The sequence below is a fragment of the Oenanthe melanoleuca genome, chromosome Z (genome assembly GCF_029582105.1).
Source record: "Oenanthe melanoleuca isolate GR-GAL-2019-014 chromosome Z, OMel1.0, whole genome shotgun sequence".
Taxonomy (NCBI): Eukaryota; Metazoa; Chordata; class Aves; order Passeriformes; family Muscicapidae; genus Oenanthe; species Oenanthe melanoleuca.
This window is the reverse complement of record NC_079362.1, coordinates 12,349,797-12,366,919: the sequence shown is the minus strand read 5'-3', so window position 1 is coordinate 12,366,919 and position 17,123 is coordinate 12,349,797. Positions and strand designations below refer to the sequence as shown.

General features: G+C 36.7%; 1 protein-coding gene across 7 annotated transcripts in view; it reads left to right on the top strand.

The window, feature by feature from the left end:
• ST8SIA4 (ST8 alpha-N-acetyl-neuraminide alpha-2,8-sialyltransferase 4) overlaps nt 1-17,123 on the top strand; it is a 91,966-nt gene that overhangs the window by 52,683 nt on the left and 22,160 nt on the right. The gene's annotated exons all lie outside the window — the stretch shown is intronic.

Sequence of the window (17,123 nt, the reverse complement as noted above, 5' to 3'; positions counted from 1 at the left end):
ACCTGAGGGTCATGGTGTAGTGGTGGATTTGACAGTGCTGGGTTGACTGTTGTACTCAATGATTTTAGAGGTCTTTTCCAACCTCAATAATCCTATGATTCAGTGTTGGCACTGTAGCAAGTAGAGTTCCCTACCTCCTGTGGGGGAAAGGGAATGCTGAGAGTTCTCAAAACCAGGCTCTGCATGAGTGAGGCAAGTGAGGGCATCAGCACTGGTTGCTGCAGTAGAACCACAATCTACTGTGTTCACAGGTTACAGTCTATTTGTCTGGTGCCAACTGCTGGGACGAAGTGTCTGTTCTCCCCAAATCTGGTGTAGATGGGGTGCACATGGTCATCATCAGCAAACTTCCATCTGGACCAGCCAGCAAGTTGAAGACACATGAGTCTGACAAGGGGGTCTAGAGTTAGGGCAGGCACACCAGACAGGCAGAGCGGGCTCCATGAACATGCTCATGAACCTGGAGAGTGTTCCCAGAGTATTGCACTAGGGACCTTCTGCCTGCCAACCCAGGAGGAGGAGCAGGGAGCCCTGGGACACTGTGCAGTGCCAGTGTGAGTGACCAACCATGTTGGTGTCCTCTGTGTGTCACAAGGATGTGTGCTCAGCTTCACTTCTGTGTGTGCTTGAAAATGAAAAAACACTGCCCTCAATCTGGACAGAGACCCTGGGCCCCTAGACACTGGATATCAGCCAGGCAGGAAAGATCCTGGCCCAAATGCCCCATTAATAGAATCCATTATAAAATGTTTGAAGCAATTCACAGGAGAGCAAAACTGACTCAGTGAGATCTAGATTTAAACTCTGTATGCACTTTAGATTTTTAAACAAAATGGAAACAATTGTGCTCAGTGATTGTATGAAGGAATGTAGAAATCATAGATAATACTGCAAGTACCATACAGTACATTTAAAGGCTACTAAAGCCATCATTATCAATAATAGATTCAAACAATAATAGATTTCTAAACCTTTACAGACATGTTGCAAAAAGGAAATACTCACCTCCTTTCTGGCTGTAGATACCAGGAAATATCCCCAACTTTTTCTGTAATGAGTTGGATATTTTTTATGCTGTAATTGCAGTTTCAGTCTTCACACACTGTTGGAGCTTATGCATCTTTTAAAATTCTATGTCTGTGTTCTTTTTCATTACACAGGCATAAAAGAGGCCAAATTTTGCTGAGTTCTGCTTATGGCTCTGAAATATTAATTAGATTATTTTAAATTGCTATCCATTTTTATTGAAAAGTGCTGTCTTTTGATTGCTTACTACAGCAAAAATATAAGCATATAATTGATAATAAGTAATTGTGTTCATGAAAAATCACTGCACTATAATAAAGACCTGCTCACACTGGCAGTGTTCAGCCATACTTTCTCCCACCACTTTTGAAAGTGGCCTCATGAGCCTCTCCTTTCTGTATTCAGTTTATGCCTTATTTCCTGCTTCTTTCTTATATCCCCAAATAAATGCAAAAATCAGTGAGATGTTTTCACCCTTTTCTTGCTGCAAAACTTTAAAGATTTTTATAAGATTCAAGTGCTGCCTTAAGAAACCTGACTGACAAGATCAAAGACTGCTTTTCAAAAGAGTACTTGCAAATGGAGTACTGCCAAAAGCAGGTAGTTTTCTCTTCTGGTTTAAGTTGTCCTTTTATGGCACTCAGGTGGTCACAGAGCTAGCCAACTGCACATGTAGCTGGTTAGAAGAGTAGCACTAGACAGCTGGTTAGAAGAGATCTCTGGAGATCCTTTAGACCAACCTCATTGCCAGGACAGGTTTACTTAGTGACCAGGTCACTTTGGAATATCACCAGAGATGGATCCTCTCTGTGGAGCCCATTCCAATGCTCTGTCAACCTCAAAGTTAAAGCTTTTCCTCATACTGAGGAAAACAAACCTCAGTTTGTTCTGCTGCCGCTTTGAGAGGCTGTGGTCCCAAAGAAAATGAATACTTCGTTCCTGGAAACTAAAATGTATTCCAAGGGGAGTGCAATGAGAAACATAAAATGACAAAAAGGAACAAGAAGGATACACTCTACTAAGGAGACATTGCTTGAGTCTCAGTGCTCTTTGATATTTTTAGAGCAAACAGCTGCTAGATCAGAAGCCAACACAGATACCTCAGGCAGTGGTTCTTCTTTTGGTGCTTCAGACTTGATTTTCCTCTGTATATTTCATCCATGTTGTAAGCAAAAGAGTAAGCCTTGCCATCCAGCTCTGTTTTCTTCTGCCTATTTACATCAAATCTGCTTTTGCTAATATGTTTGATGGTGATTCTTTAAGCAACCTAAGCCACTCATTAACAACATACTGTGACAATTATGTTAATGTGTGAATGACATACAGTGAGCAATCCTGACTATATTTGAGTAAAAGTTCAGCTCCTGCTTTTAAGCACAGTCTCCATCTAAGGGACAATGAAAGGCATTGGAATGCCCCTGCCAGAAAATCCCCTGTTGTCTCACAACGATGCTATCATGGAATTAAGACTCAGACCTGTGTAAAGCAGGAAAAGTTGTTAGTTCTAGTGTCAGAATGGGCATGGACAGTCAACCAAGGCTGCCAGAAAATATGTTCTGTGCACTAAATAAACCCTGCCAACTAATCACAATTTTTATGTTATATGTATCTCCAAAAATACTTCAAAGATATGTAGGATTTTTGTAGTAGGTCTTCTTGCCTCAAATTAGTAAGAAATCAGTCGATTTCTGAAATCCTGATAAAGTGGATTCATGTTCACAGTGTTTTGCTAATACAGAAGTGATGAAATGAGCTACTTCCATCGATGGCAGCAGATAGTCAAGTGCAAGCATGTTTTCTCAAAAAATACCTTCTCAAAAAACCTTTTTGATTAATTAGCTGTGCTGTTCAGATAGTGTTCCTAGGACTTTTGCCTCCTTATTACCTCATGAATATTATTCTCAGTAGGTTCTTTTTCTTTCAAAAATTGTCTTGAGATAATTTAACTTCTGCTGAGGAATTCTGATGAAAAATGGTATCCGAGAAACAAGGTGAAGTATGATTAAAGAGAACAAGCTATTTGGGAAGAAAAGAGATCCTACATCTCACTGCTAGGCAATTCAAAGGAAAAGTGGCTATTTGGCATCAGTAACAAATGTGTGCGGCTGTCTAAGACTGAACATGTTTGATTATAATGTCAGAAGAAATGGAGTTTCTTAGAGGCCAAGGATGGTAGAAAACATAGCAGGGGGTCATGTCAACACAACAACAGAATGAAGCTTTTCTCTTCAGATTTAGTGTGGATTTTGTGTGTGCATAAGCCAAAACAGATGGAAGTGGAAAGGACTTTTCTTCAGATGAATAATAGCATTGCAAACTGTGTATGTGAAGAAGGAAATGCATTCACTCTCACAGGGCTTTCTAAATACTGTGTCTGAAGTCTCCAAAGCCTCTTATCACATCTGCAGCAAAACAGAAAGAGATCATTATGACCTTGGCCTCACCTTGTGTCAAAAGAAAAATTAAAAAATTTTGCATAAAATTTTACCAAATTATATATAACCCTTACTTCTTCACAAACTCTTGCATTTTATTCACACACATTTTATTTATGGATAGGCAGCAAATATATTCAAAAAACAGGCAGTACAAATCAAAACTTAAACACAGTAGCATTTACTTTTCATTCCAAAAATCCTTTTGTCTCCAGTGGCCAGATATTATCGTCATACTTTGTCAGCTTAGCTTTTGGTTGTACATACCTGAATTTAGGACTGTAACAAATACTTGTACAGGGTCCTGTAACCAAAGATGTTAACTTTTAAAGACTGTCCTTTCTCCAAATTCAAAGGCCCTCAAAACCTAGAAATAAAGCAATTTAAAAGATGGAGTGTTACAAGGACTAATGGTTTTCTAGACTAGAATGATGATGTTCTACAATCCCCTGGCATGGTTGCCTCAGAGCTTAGCTTTGGTTATGGATGGAATGGATAGCTTCCAAAAGAGTTAAGATGGACTAGGATAAAATCTAACTTGACAGGTCTCTGGAGCATTGATATGCCAAGGAAAAAGGTGAAGTTCTGAAGAACTGTAAGGTGACCATTCTCTGTAATTGCAGAACTTTTATTTCTCTATGGTTGCAATGGCAAATGATGGGACTAAGTGGGGTCTGTGTGCTTTGATGGCCCACAGTTTCTTTATTTGTTTTATCTGTGACTCTTGACTAAGTTTCTGAGGTCTGCTTTTATTCCTGCCCATCTACAAGGGACTCACAGGATTCCCTGACAGCATATACAAGATAGCAAAGAAGATATTTAATGTTCTTTAACCTCAAGATGACATACTAGAAAACTGTTGACTTCCTACTGATGCTAGTCTGTTTCAGATAAAATTTTCTACAACACAGAAGATTTTTTCAATATTTTTCTACTTTTACCCCAGAGGTTCTGCATTCTGCTGATTCCCAACTGACATGAAAATAGTTTCCTGCTTTACTGAATGCGAATATGCACTTGCACATACTGTCTGTCATAGGTCTAGAATATACACAGTTAAATAGAAACACTTATATAATATCACATTAATCTTTTGAAGATAAAGGTATATATATAAAATATATACACATAAAACCTAGTAAAATGCATATTTATTCCTCACAGGATTTTTTTTTTGCTTATAAATCAATTTTTTATTTTGTCTTATATGTTGACATGTTCTCAGATAATGAAACAGCATTATTTTTTCCTTTTAAGCTTTATCTTGCTTTTGTCATCAAGGGTATAGAATCCCCTAATGTGTAGACTGAGATGAGAAAGGAAGTCTTTTTTGATATTGTCTATTAGTAGATACTTCATTAGGGGTGGATGGTCTACAGCACCGTTAATTATTACTAAGGCTGTTATTTTAACTTTAGCAGGTGTGCCCCTTGTTAGCTATGGGCCTACTTCTCTCTACATTTTTATTCAAAACTGAGCAGTCCTTCAGCCTGGGTATATTCCCAAAGCTCTATGAGATTTGCTGGAAAAAGAGCTGATCTACCCCAGCTGAGTTAAAATCTCCATGTGTGCTTTCCCACAAACAGACCTCAACTCATTTTCCTTCTATGCTGTTTGATTCTCCTCCAAGAGAAAAAAAAAGAATGAAAGGGGGAAGTCAACAGTTTCAGATCAGACTGCAAAAGAATTTTCACATGATCTATGGGAGAAATGAAAGTCTTGCTCCTTCTTTCACTTCCTGCACCAGTGCTTATCTGAATGATGTGGAAACACCAGTGTGAGGGAAGAGAGGTTTCATATGATGCAAGAGTTGGCATTTGGAAATTCCATCTCATGTTGAAAGCACATCTTATCTGAAAGTGAGATTATTTATTTTTGGCTTGAGTTTATGAAATTTGTTCCTATTTAACTTCAGAAAACTTTCAAAATGTGTTTAGCTGTAGCAGCAGAAGCATAATTTATGTAGGGTTCATATCCACACTTGCAAAGATGCCTGAAAATTTGGTTGCTCCATAGGATTTATCTTTAAATCTAAATTTAAAACTGATTTAATGGGCTAATTGAGAATTCTTCAGCATATTTGAAAAGAAATAATTGCATAGTATTTTATGTTGCTTGATTTTACTTCCTAAATATAAAAGAGAAAAATGAAGCATGGATGGCCTTATTTTGTAAAGAAGGTAAAATGTTCATCAGATCAATAGTGGAAGGTTCAGCACAGAAACTCTTTCTTCATAAAGAAAAATATGTATTTTATGCTGGCTACTGAATGAAGTTTATGCTCTAGTCTTAAATTCTTGGCAGATGTACAATGCAGGCTTTACACTCAGAAATATTGATTGAAACGAAACTGTTATTTGTACAAAAATTGTGTAGAAGAACTATAGCAACTAGTTAATTTTAAATATTCCCTGTTTTTATTTTCACATATGCAGTTTTGCAAAATAAATCATAACTATTCTAAATGAATGGATATTTGAATATTACTTTGCAAGTTGTGTTACAGTAATAATGCTGACATGTAGGAGGAGGGCTTTCTCTGGGTAAAATTAAATCAGAAAACTGTTTCATAATTTATTACTTAACTGATACGTAAGAGTATAAATTCACAAGTGAGAGATATATTCCCAAGAATTAGTTTTATTTGATCAAATAGAGAAAATTACTTCTGCCTCTTCAAAATAAACAAGAAAGGTTATTATTACTTCTAAATTTGTTTGGATAATGAAAATGTAAAGAAACTGTGAAGAAAGTTAATTTTGTGTGTGTGGAGAAAATATTAGTTGTTTCTTCACTGAAAAATAAAAATAAAGAGACAAAATTAGGCAGGTTCAGCATCACTAAGAGGAATGGGATAATGACTTTAATGCTGTGCCTGTGACAACATCTCCTTTCAAGATGTTGCTCATAGTAAAATTGAAATATTTTTTACTGATAGAAACAAGAGATAATCAGAATAAACAGTAGAAATAACTGATCATTGGGCTATGCATATATGATTTAAGATCCAGAGCAAACAACTGAACGTATATTTTGTTATGAAGAATTCTCTGGAAGTATCCAAGGAGAAAATAGCAACTTGTTAAATTGGGTATTCATAAATACCAAAAATACATGTCTTCCTTCAGCATTGACGTCATAGTGGAAGCCTGTGTTGTCCTGACAGTCTAAAAAGGAGAAAAAGGTGAGAAATTCTCATTGTACCAAGCCCAAAGCCAAAGGAAAGCCACAGGTGAAGATTCTAACTAAAAGTGATGCAAAAGAACAGCTTGTGAGCCCTCCTAATTGCAGAGGCAGGGAGTTCTTGATCCCTTCTTGTTGCTTTGGAGTAGAGTATTTCAGAATCATAGTATGTTTTTTCTTCTGCTTTGACCATCATAGTAGTGCTGACAAAGAATAATGCAGCCATAATTCGTGCTTTCTCAGAGTAAAATTAGTTTACTACATCAATTTACAGTGATTGCAAGACATTCCATGTCAAAAAGGAATATTTAGGCAGGATAAGAGATAGTTGTACATGTTGCTTGGAAAACAGTAGCCTAAAATTATGTATTTGCAGCCTCATGTTGATGTCAAGCTCTGTCCTTCTGTTTCAGAGGGGTCATACTAACTCAGATAACATCATAACCTGTAAATTCCCAGGATTTGAATGAGTTGACTCATTCAGATTTGTTATTCATATATTGATATATTGATTTGATTTCAAGATTAAAATGCAGCATTTTTTTTCATTTTAGTTATATTGGTTAATTTGCTAGAATTTCAAGCCCTATGCACAGAAATATATACTCAATTTTCAGTAGAAAAAACAACAGAAACACATATCTATATTTATTACTATATATAACAAAGGCTATAACAAAGATTTACTACTATTAGGTGATTTGGTAATTTCTAAGACCTGGATTCCAGATGTACATTGTTGTCATTTTCAATTTACTGCAATACTCCAATATTATAGCTCCTTTTGTCTTTTTAATTTGCACCTTGATTGCACAAGTTATTTTAAAAGTGTGTTTTGTGTTTTCATATATTTTAAATAGCTTGCAGTTGCATTTGTCAGCTAAAAGCTCATGAAAAGTTGAAAGCTTGAAAATTATCTATCATGTTCTATATGTCCTCTTGACAGTTCAGACAACAGTGGAATCAGTCTTTAGTTCAAAAACTAAACTTTTCTGTTTGTATCTTAAACATACTCATTCATTGCCAGTTAAGACACTGAAATTTACAGTCTAAAAGGCATAAAGTGAATCTTCAGAGAAAAACATGAATTTCCAGTAAATGTGGGTTTACACTGTTGTCCATAAACAAGTTTAAGATCCAGGATGATAAATATAGATAAATAAAAAGGTGTTGCTTACTTTTAATGTCTTCATTATCTCAATGAAGGTTTCTGAGTTGAAACTTGAAGGATGTCAGAGCTTAAGTCTGTGTTTAAAAAATTATATATAGCTTAAATTTTTTCTGAAACCCTCAGTATAGTTATTTTGCAGTCTGGCTCCTTCAGAGGACCTTCTACCAATTTGAAATTCTTTAACTAGAGAATTTACATCATCTACAACTAGGCCAGTCTTGTCATGACTGTAAGAAATTACAGAAGGACAGTTGGATGTGGAAAGTAATTGGTCAGTTAGTATTACTGATATTTGTGGTACTCTCTAAATCAGTACGACTTAGTAAGTGCATATACTTAGAAGTTTACCAGATGTGTGCTTGGAAGTGTAACAGTAATGTCTTTGTGACATCATATTGAGGTCAATATAATAGGAATAATGAGGGAAGATATAGATCTGATATAGAATATTCCTGATATAGAATATTCCCAAGAATATGATATTTAGGTAGAATTTATAATACCACAGAATTCAGTCTTTAAATGTCTTTTTTTGGTAGGGCGGCTTACAGAGCATTCAAAATCCTCAATAAATATTCCTAATATGAATAGCTTTATGCTGTCTAAAATGCAATAGCAGTAGCGTGTAATAAAAAGGGCTATGAGCATTTTGTTCTTGCTTTTGTATCTTTGTGAGTTTAATAATTAACAAAGTGAGCAAAACGACAAAAACTTTTGAAATATATTTCAGAGCTTGGTCTGCAACCCATAAAGAGACAGTAAGACATTTTTCTTCATGGAAAGGGAGTAGCATCTTAAAATTTAAAAAATTATCAGTCTTTCTTATGCCTAAAAACTGTGTGGAATCTCACAGGGCCAGTCTCTTAAGTATTAGAACGAAGTTCAACAAAGCCAAGCTATGGATTATGAGAAATGCCATCCATCCTTACTTTCGTTTCTATTTTAAATTTGCATACCTCAATTTGACTGCAGGCATTTAGTGAGTTTTATTTCTGCTGCATATGTATTACATCGGGGATAAAATTACACTACATGAATTAAATCAGTAGCACCCTTTTGAAAATAGCAATCTATTAGATGAGCTCAAATATTGTAATTTGCCCTTGCTATGCTTAGTCTTTAGGATATATTTCTTGCTTTCTTACGCTCTTCTGATCTCTTGCGTGTAGGCTGTACAGGACTTCTGCCTGTTCTGGAAACACAGAGGGAATTTAGTGAAGGCACTAGAAGTTGTTGCTTTGGTTTTGCATTATCCTTGCTAAATATGGAGTTCAATCCATAAAATGATGTTTATCAGAAGATAAGTGGCAGAGAGGGGCAACGAGTCATCTTACTTAACAAGTTGGTGAATGGAAAATGTGGATTACAGAAACAGCATTTGCTGTCTAAAACATACAGTAACTCACAAGACCAATACAGTCCTCTCTCCCCCATTTTAGAGGAAAATGTACATTTAGTTTATCCTCCACAATTTATTATACTTGCCATATATTGTACATTATTTTATTTTTAACCTCTTTTTGAATCTTTGACTTAACAGCATGTAAATGTTTGGGATACAGTAGCTATCCTAGTGCACTTTTCCCAGCAAAGTGTTTACATTTAACTGACCCTTTTCCATAAACTTATTCTTCTAATTTCCCACTCTTGCTTCTCCTTAATCATTAAAATCCATCCCCTTTCCTTTCCTGTGGTTCATGCACTATATATCAAACAGGTAGACTTCTCCCAAAATGCTATTCTGCATGCTCTAGTATGTCCTGTTTCCCTTTGGCAGTGACCATGCAATCTGAAAGGTGCTCTAATATTGGTTCATGGTGAAGAGTTTCGTGCCTGGACAATAAAGAATTGAATGCCTGGACAAAGCAGCTAGGTGTCTCCTGAGACAGATCTGAGAAGAACCAAAACTTCTATGTCCTTGCCTTGAGCTCCCATTTGTATTTATGACCCTGGACTCTTCTGGACTCAGGAAGATGATGTGTTAATGAGTCCTGTAATGGGCCTAAAAATAGCAAGGCAGCATGTTCTTGGACTTCCACACTGGCTTTGTTTCTCCATGCTCCTCTGTTTACACAGGATTTTGTCACATAACTTAACATTCTGACTATTAAAGGTGCAGCTGAAGGGAACAAAACTGTCCTCTCCTTGAAAGACATTTGAAGACATGTGTTTCACCTGCTGGGACAGATCTGCTCACAAAGAAGACAGTGTGGCTGCCAGGTATCTTCCAAGGGGGCTGGTAGGTTCTATGTGGCTGCAGTGTGCTGAGTCCCATTCCCCAGGAAAGGAGATGAGCATCAAAGATGCTGCAGATTTAAAGGTAACTGTACTCTGCTAGAGAAGAGTACTGCTGTATATACTGTAGGCTCCCTCTGGCTCCTTTCCCACCTCACTATTCCAGAGTAGGCATTGCTGACCAACTGTGTCTTGACAACAAAATCATAGAATTGGGAAGATTTCAGGGCACTGTACATCAAAGAAAGATAACAGAACTCTGACGCGGTTACACTGTGTCTTTTTCGTAATTACTTTTGGTCAGACAAAGTATCGTATCATGGATGGAGAAGGATACAAAAGAGGCTCTTTCAGTCTCAGTTTATTGCAGGGCGATGGCGTGGCCAGAAAGAGGCCGAGTTTCTCCCCGCACCAGGTATTCAGGAGAAGGGAATGGGAGTGGCTTTTGGCTGGCTGCCAACGGGATGAGGACACAGAGGGGACTAGGACCGGAATATCCGACCCCCGGTGGGTACAAGGACACAGGGGAAGGTCACAGGACCGGAAAGGAAGACATGAATTGGGGTTTCCAGGAAGGAGGTTACAGGATATCCTGATATAATTTCCTATACCTCAAATACTGAATTACAACAGAACTCCAGGCTGGAAGCCACATTCTCCTAGAATGAAGTCTGCAATCTCTACGCTTCTTACTAAGCCTGCCTCTCTCCCTCCCTCCTTCCTTCCTTTTGTGGATGACACAGCAGGTAGAGTATCAAACACCAGGATAGAAAGGAGTTAAGTCCACATACGTTGATATGTATCTATACCTATCTATCTATAGTAATATGTGTATATATGGGAAATGAATTTTTCAGCTCAGAGAAAAACCAGGAAATGTGAATGACTGAAAATAGCTGGCACTTCTAGTATCAAAACAGAAAATGGTCCTTACACAATGAAACTCTGGAAGAAACTAAGAGACATTTCTCAGAAGCAGATCCAGATTGTTTGTTAATTCATTCTGATTTCTTCATTCTATGTTTTTTTTTTTACATTATAATTACAAAGAAGTGAAAGTGAGCAGAAGATTCAAAACAGAAAAAGAAGTTTTGGGAACAATGACAGTTTAAATACTAGCAAAATTATTCATCCTGCTGTTTGAGTTACAGTTTTTACTGAAGAGCCATTATTATTGTTGCTGTTTGCATTTCTCAATGCTCAAAAAGTAGGCCTTGCAGACAGCTCTATTCATCATAAGAATAATCTATTTAAATGAAAAAGTTAGCACATGTGTCGATTGACTTTGACAATCTGTTCCATTTGAGCTAAAGAAATCAAAACGAGGACAATAACATAATGGATTCATACCTGGTAGTTCTGGTGGTTATTTCAATTACTTAAAAAATAGTTTTCCATATAAATGGGTCTTAAAAGCTTTCATCTAAGAGGAAGACAGTTAAAAAATAAATTTAATGAGCCCAAGTGATCACAGTTCTTTCTAAGGGCCTTTTCAAATAAACTTCACTTTGCTGTTGGTCCTCTGGTTTTAAAGCTGTATGTTTTGGACTCCAGGTCACTGATAATCAAAGAATAAACCAACCTTAGGTCACTTACATACTATTTGCATCCAGGAAAAACCATGAAGGTTACAAGTACTCCTTGGATAAATTGTTTTATAACTTATTGTGACCATACTGGAGAACAAACTTTTAAAATGTTGGTTTTCACTGCTATCACAGTAGCCAAGAACCTAAACTTTGTAGACACAAAATTGATTGTCTTGGATGCCTGTGCATTTGATTGAATTTTGTATTTGATATTTTTGTCAAATATGATTTCACTTTTGTCAAGTGATTTCACTTTTGTCAAGTGTTATCACTTTTGTCAAGTGTTATCATTTTCAAAGCAGACCAGGAAAGTTCTGAATGTCAAGCTCAGGAGCAGGGGTTTTGTTAGGATATTCTTTGAATTAGAAAAATGAAAATCAGACACACTGTAGAAATAGAAAAGAAAATAATGTAGTTAATGAGACTTTGTGGGGACCCAGATCGATGCTCTTTACACACACAGATACATCCAGCTTTATTCCTGTTTCATTCTGCTTTAAGCCCTCAAAATACTTTGTTATCCAGAATGACGGTCTTGCTTGAAATGTTATTCATAAAACTACTTATTCTACAGGGATGAAATGTAGTATTTGCAACTAAAAGAGCACAGAATAGTTTTTAATTTTTATGGTTATTTTGCCTTTACTGTAATGTGAGTGTTACTGAAAACTTCCTGTCAAAAATTCAGGAGACAAGATGGGGGAAAAAACCAAAAGCTACTGAAAATTGATGCAGACACTTGCATTTCTACCAGTGTTGTGAAGCTATCCTAAAGAAAGCCTCCTAGTTTAATTCTGATTATTTCTGGTTTTTATGCAAAAGCTTCCTAATGTAGAAAAAAAGAGTTGTGGAAGGAGGGACATAAGTTAGCTGTCTGCCTTTACCATAGGATTCATAATTTTTGCTCTTCAAAGTGTGTTCATAGGTAGTTCTATAAAAAAAAGTGTGTTCATGGTAGTCTATAACCAACTCCAAATGTGATTTTTGGATTGTAACTTCCATATGGTTCACTAGGAAGTAGAGGAATCTGACTCGTATCAGGCCAGCTATTAAAGTCTGTTATTTCTTGGGCAAGTCTCCTCTGCATTAGCAGGCAGAGGCTAGGCAAGTCCTTCTCATTTATATATGTTTTGTATTGAAATGCCAATGCTCCATTGCTATGCAGTGAAACCAAAATATATTAATTATCAGACAGTATATCCAATAGAGTGGAAATTTTATTGCATATCAGAATGGAAAGAACATGTGGCCTGTGATACTTCAAAAATTTTAGATGGTGGAAAGATCTTAGATGCTTGCTACCTTTAGGAATGAACGAAGTAGAGTTGTTAGCTAAGTCACTTCTAGCATCAAAATTTGAATGGCTAAGCAGTAATACTAAGTGGTAAAGACACTGTATGCCTTCTAGTAAGCCTAAGAATCTGGTAGACTCTTACATTATTTTATTTTAATGATTTTTAATATTTAGGTCTACCTATGGTCTACATTGTGACTGTGCTTATGATATATAAGAAGTGACATTGGTTTCGATTTTGCCAGCGGCTTCAAGAAAATATAAAATAATAAGATGAGAATTACCAGAAAATTATTTTGGCAAGGGAGTTCTTTGGGAATTCACTAAAATCTTACTCTTGATCTCATTGACACTGAATAAATCTTAATAGCTTTGAAAGAGGTGATATTTCATAGTCATCAGTCCAAGACTGCACAGGTTCACAAGGGGAAAGTCCTGCTGTACAAATTTGATTTTCTTTCATGACAAGGTTCCCAGTCTTCTTGATCAAGGGAAAGCGGTTGATGTAATCATATTTATGAATTTCAGTAAAACCTGTGATATTGTCCCTTCTCAGTGTCCTGGACAAATTGTCCAATTTATGATAAACACATCGTCTCATGGATGAGCTACTGGCTCATGGGTCAGGCACAAAGGGTGACAGTGAATGGGGTGGTATCAGACTGGTGACCTGTAACTAGTGGGATTCCACAGGACTCCATTCCAAAGACTGTGCTCTTCAATACCTTCTTAAAATGGCGAGGATATAAGACTTGAAGGCACACTAGGTAAGTTTTTCAATGATACCTTGAGGGCAAAGAGGCCCTGAAGAGCTGCGTCAACAAATTTGGGAGTTGGACAACCACAAACTGTATTAAGTTTAATGGAAACAAGTGCCAGACTCTGCACTTAAAGTGGATCACCCTGGACAGACAGGGGAATGAGATGTTGGAGACCAGAGCTATAGAAAGGGATGTAGGGATCCTGGTTGATGTCAAATTGAATATGAGTCAGCAGTGCCCTGGCAGCCAGGAGGAACAACCATGTCATGGGGTATCAACGACTGAGAGAGAGACTTGGACTACTGATTTGTGATCAGAATCCAAATTTTTCTCTGAGCTACATATGCCTATTCACCATTTTCAGAAAGGCTTGTAATTTTTTACTACATTCATTGGGTCAAACATCACACAGACAAACTTTACATTTCTGCTTAGTTCAATCTTCTTTCCAGTTGCCAGTCTTGATCCAATCTTCGTACAATCTTCAAAGCTCTGTTTGCGCTTGCCAAGGCATTCTGGTTATCAAACTGCATATGCTAATTAAATCTTAGCTTCCACACTGGGGGCATCAGGCATAGATAGCATTGCCAGCCAGGCAAGGTAGGGGATTGTCCCTACTCTGCTCTGCAGCCACACTTTGAGTGGTGGGACCAGTTTTGGGCACCACAATATAACAAAATCATTCAACTATCAGAGAGTGCCCAAAGGAGTGTTATGAGGATGATGAAGGATCTGGAGGGGAAGCCACATGAGGAGTGGCTGAGGTCACTTGGTCTATCCAGCCTCCAAGAATTTCCTCCAGGGAAAAAGGAGATGGAAGGGAGACCTTATAGCAGCCTACAACTTCCTTGTGAGGGGAAGAGAAGGGGCAGACATTGATCTCTGTGGTGCCCAGTGACAGGACTCGAATAAATGGCATGAAGTTAAGTCAGGGGAGGTTTAGGTTGGACATGAGGAAAAAGTTTTTCACCCAGAGGGTGGTTGGGAACTGGAACAGGCTCCCCAGGGAAGTACTCACAGCACCAAGTCTAACACAATTCAAGAAATGTTTGAACAATGCTCCCAGGCCCATGGTGTGACTCTTGGGGATGGTGCTGTGCAGGGCCAGGAACTAGACTCAATGATCCTTGTAGGTCCCTTCCAATTGAGCATATTCTTTTATTTTACTGTGAGTTTGCAAATTATCTGTGACTTATCACGAAATACAATAGCAGTACCATCAGAAACTAGCATTTTCTCATTAACTAACTCTGAGACATAGGTCTGCCTTAAAATACATATGTTCCATTTGTATTCCATGACAAGATTCTTTGGATCATGTCTACTCATTTAAAGGGCAGAATATCTCTGCTGCAAAATTCCACCTTTGTTGCTGAGTAGGTATTGGAAAAACTTCATGAATTAAAAACACTGAAGAATTTTACCAAGCACAGAAGCATTCATGTCATCTCAGATGAATATTAGGAATATTTGAATATTGCAGTATCTCAAACTCTTTTCAACTTCCTAAGCTCTCTGAATTCATCAGGAATTCAGATTATCATACTATTTTTATTTGCATTCAAGAGCAAAAGATAACTGAGTGAGAAATACTAGTCTTGTGGTAGAAGCTCTTCCTATTTACCGGCTATTCTGATGAACAATACTGTGGTAAGAAATTTTTTTTAAATAGTTGCATATTGGAAACAAAATACTTTAGTTACTTTGTAAGTTCTTACCTTAAAAAAAAAAAAAAAAAAAAAAAAAAAAAAAAAAAAAAAAAAAAAAAAAAAAAGAGAATGAAAAATTTAATTTGTAGATAATGCAAAATTGTTATAAAAGCTCATTAGGCACAAAGTATAGAAGAACTAGTGAAGTTTTAAAACTGGTAATTAAAGTAGCTGATGCATGTCTAATGCATTTCATCAGTATCTTTTAGGACCAGATCATGATAATGTATGTTTAACTTTTTCTTCCATTTCATGAAAATTATTGCTATAACTTGTATCTCAATAGTCTGTCAGTAACCTTGTACGGTATTTGTACTTGGACCATAAAAGCACTAGTATGTCTACTGAAAAATGACTGTGTGAATGTATAATACCTGAGTCATTAGATTTAGTGTTCTGCCTCATTAGAAGGCAATGCATAAAGCATTAACTGATATGAACAAACACTGACTCTGTAGCATATCATATGTGTTTTAGAATCAGTATAATAAATAGCTCAGAGATGATGTAGAGATGACTCAGTGAGTGATCTGTGAGACTGAAATATATTACACTTGCCAATCTGGAATATGAATTTTGGAGGAGTGTGTTTTCCAAGGTATTCTTAGGGCTTTAGAGCGGCTTTCCCATCATGCAAGAACCCAGCTTTGTTAATCTTTTAGATTGTTCTATCCTGACTGCAATTATTATGTCTAGAGACACTTTTTAGTCCAGTTGGTACATCTAAATTAAATTAAATTAAATTAAATTAAATTAAATTAATTGTAAATAAAGGGATCCCTTTTTCTTCATGGCCTTCTGCAGGACCATTGAAGGATACAAGCTGCTACATGCTTTTCCAAATGTTGTTCAGCTATTTGATCCTTTCAGCCTGTTTATCCATTTGAAATTGGGAGTTTTAGTAAAATGATAGTAATGCAAGGGAAATTGTGAATGGCAGGCAGTTTCACTAGCTTTCACTTGCTTGACTGTCTGTTCCCTTATTTTCTTATTTTTCCTTTAACACAAGCATTCCCACAGGCAATTGTTCATAATGCTTGAAAATTTTATACCAGCCCAAGAGGTACAACAATTTCATTTATCAGCCTCCACAGAATGGACTTCTTATTTTAAAATTATTTGTATACAATTATTCTGTTCTATTTTTGTAAGGAAATTAGGGCGACTTTCAGTAATTTGCCTGTGAGCATAGAAAAGAAGGGATTATTAATGACCATTATATTACCTGTATCCAGGAGAGATTTAAGATACGATAAGGTATAAAGGTTGGAAATGCAGTTGTGGTACCTAGTTCCATGCCAGGACAAAGCTCAAAATAAATTGCTCAGAGACATCTCTGTGATCACATTTCCAGCTGTTTTCCCCATAGGAGAGCTGCCACAGCTACCACAGAAAAAGATGCTCTTTCCATTAACTCCCTATTAAGAGATTCCTCAGGAGAAAGAGCAATACAGAATATTTATAGAATATTTACTCCAAAGTTAATTGTAGGTCAAAGATATTTAATTCAAATAGCATGATTCTTAGATAGAAAACTTAAATATAGTTGGAAATGGATATACCTATACCCGAAAATGGTACCACTACCTAGTGATTATGCCCTGTGAGCATAAAAGAGGCTGGGCTGAGAGACTCCTAAAACAGTTCGATAATTCCCACTTTAAGACTTTTTGAATCAAATGCAGGGAAAGGATTAAATGTTGTGAAACTTTCTACTGTC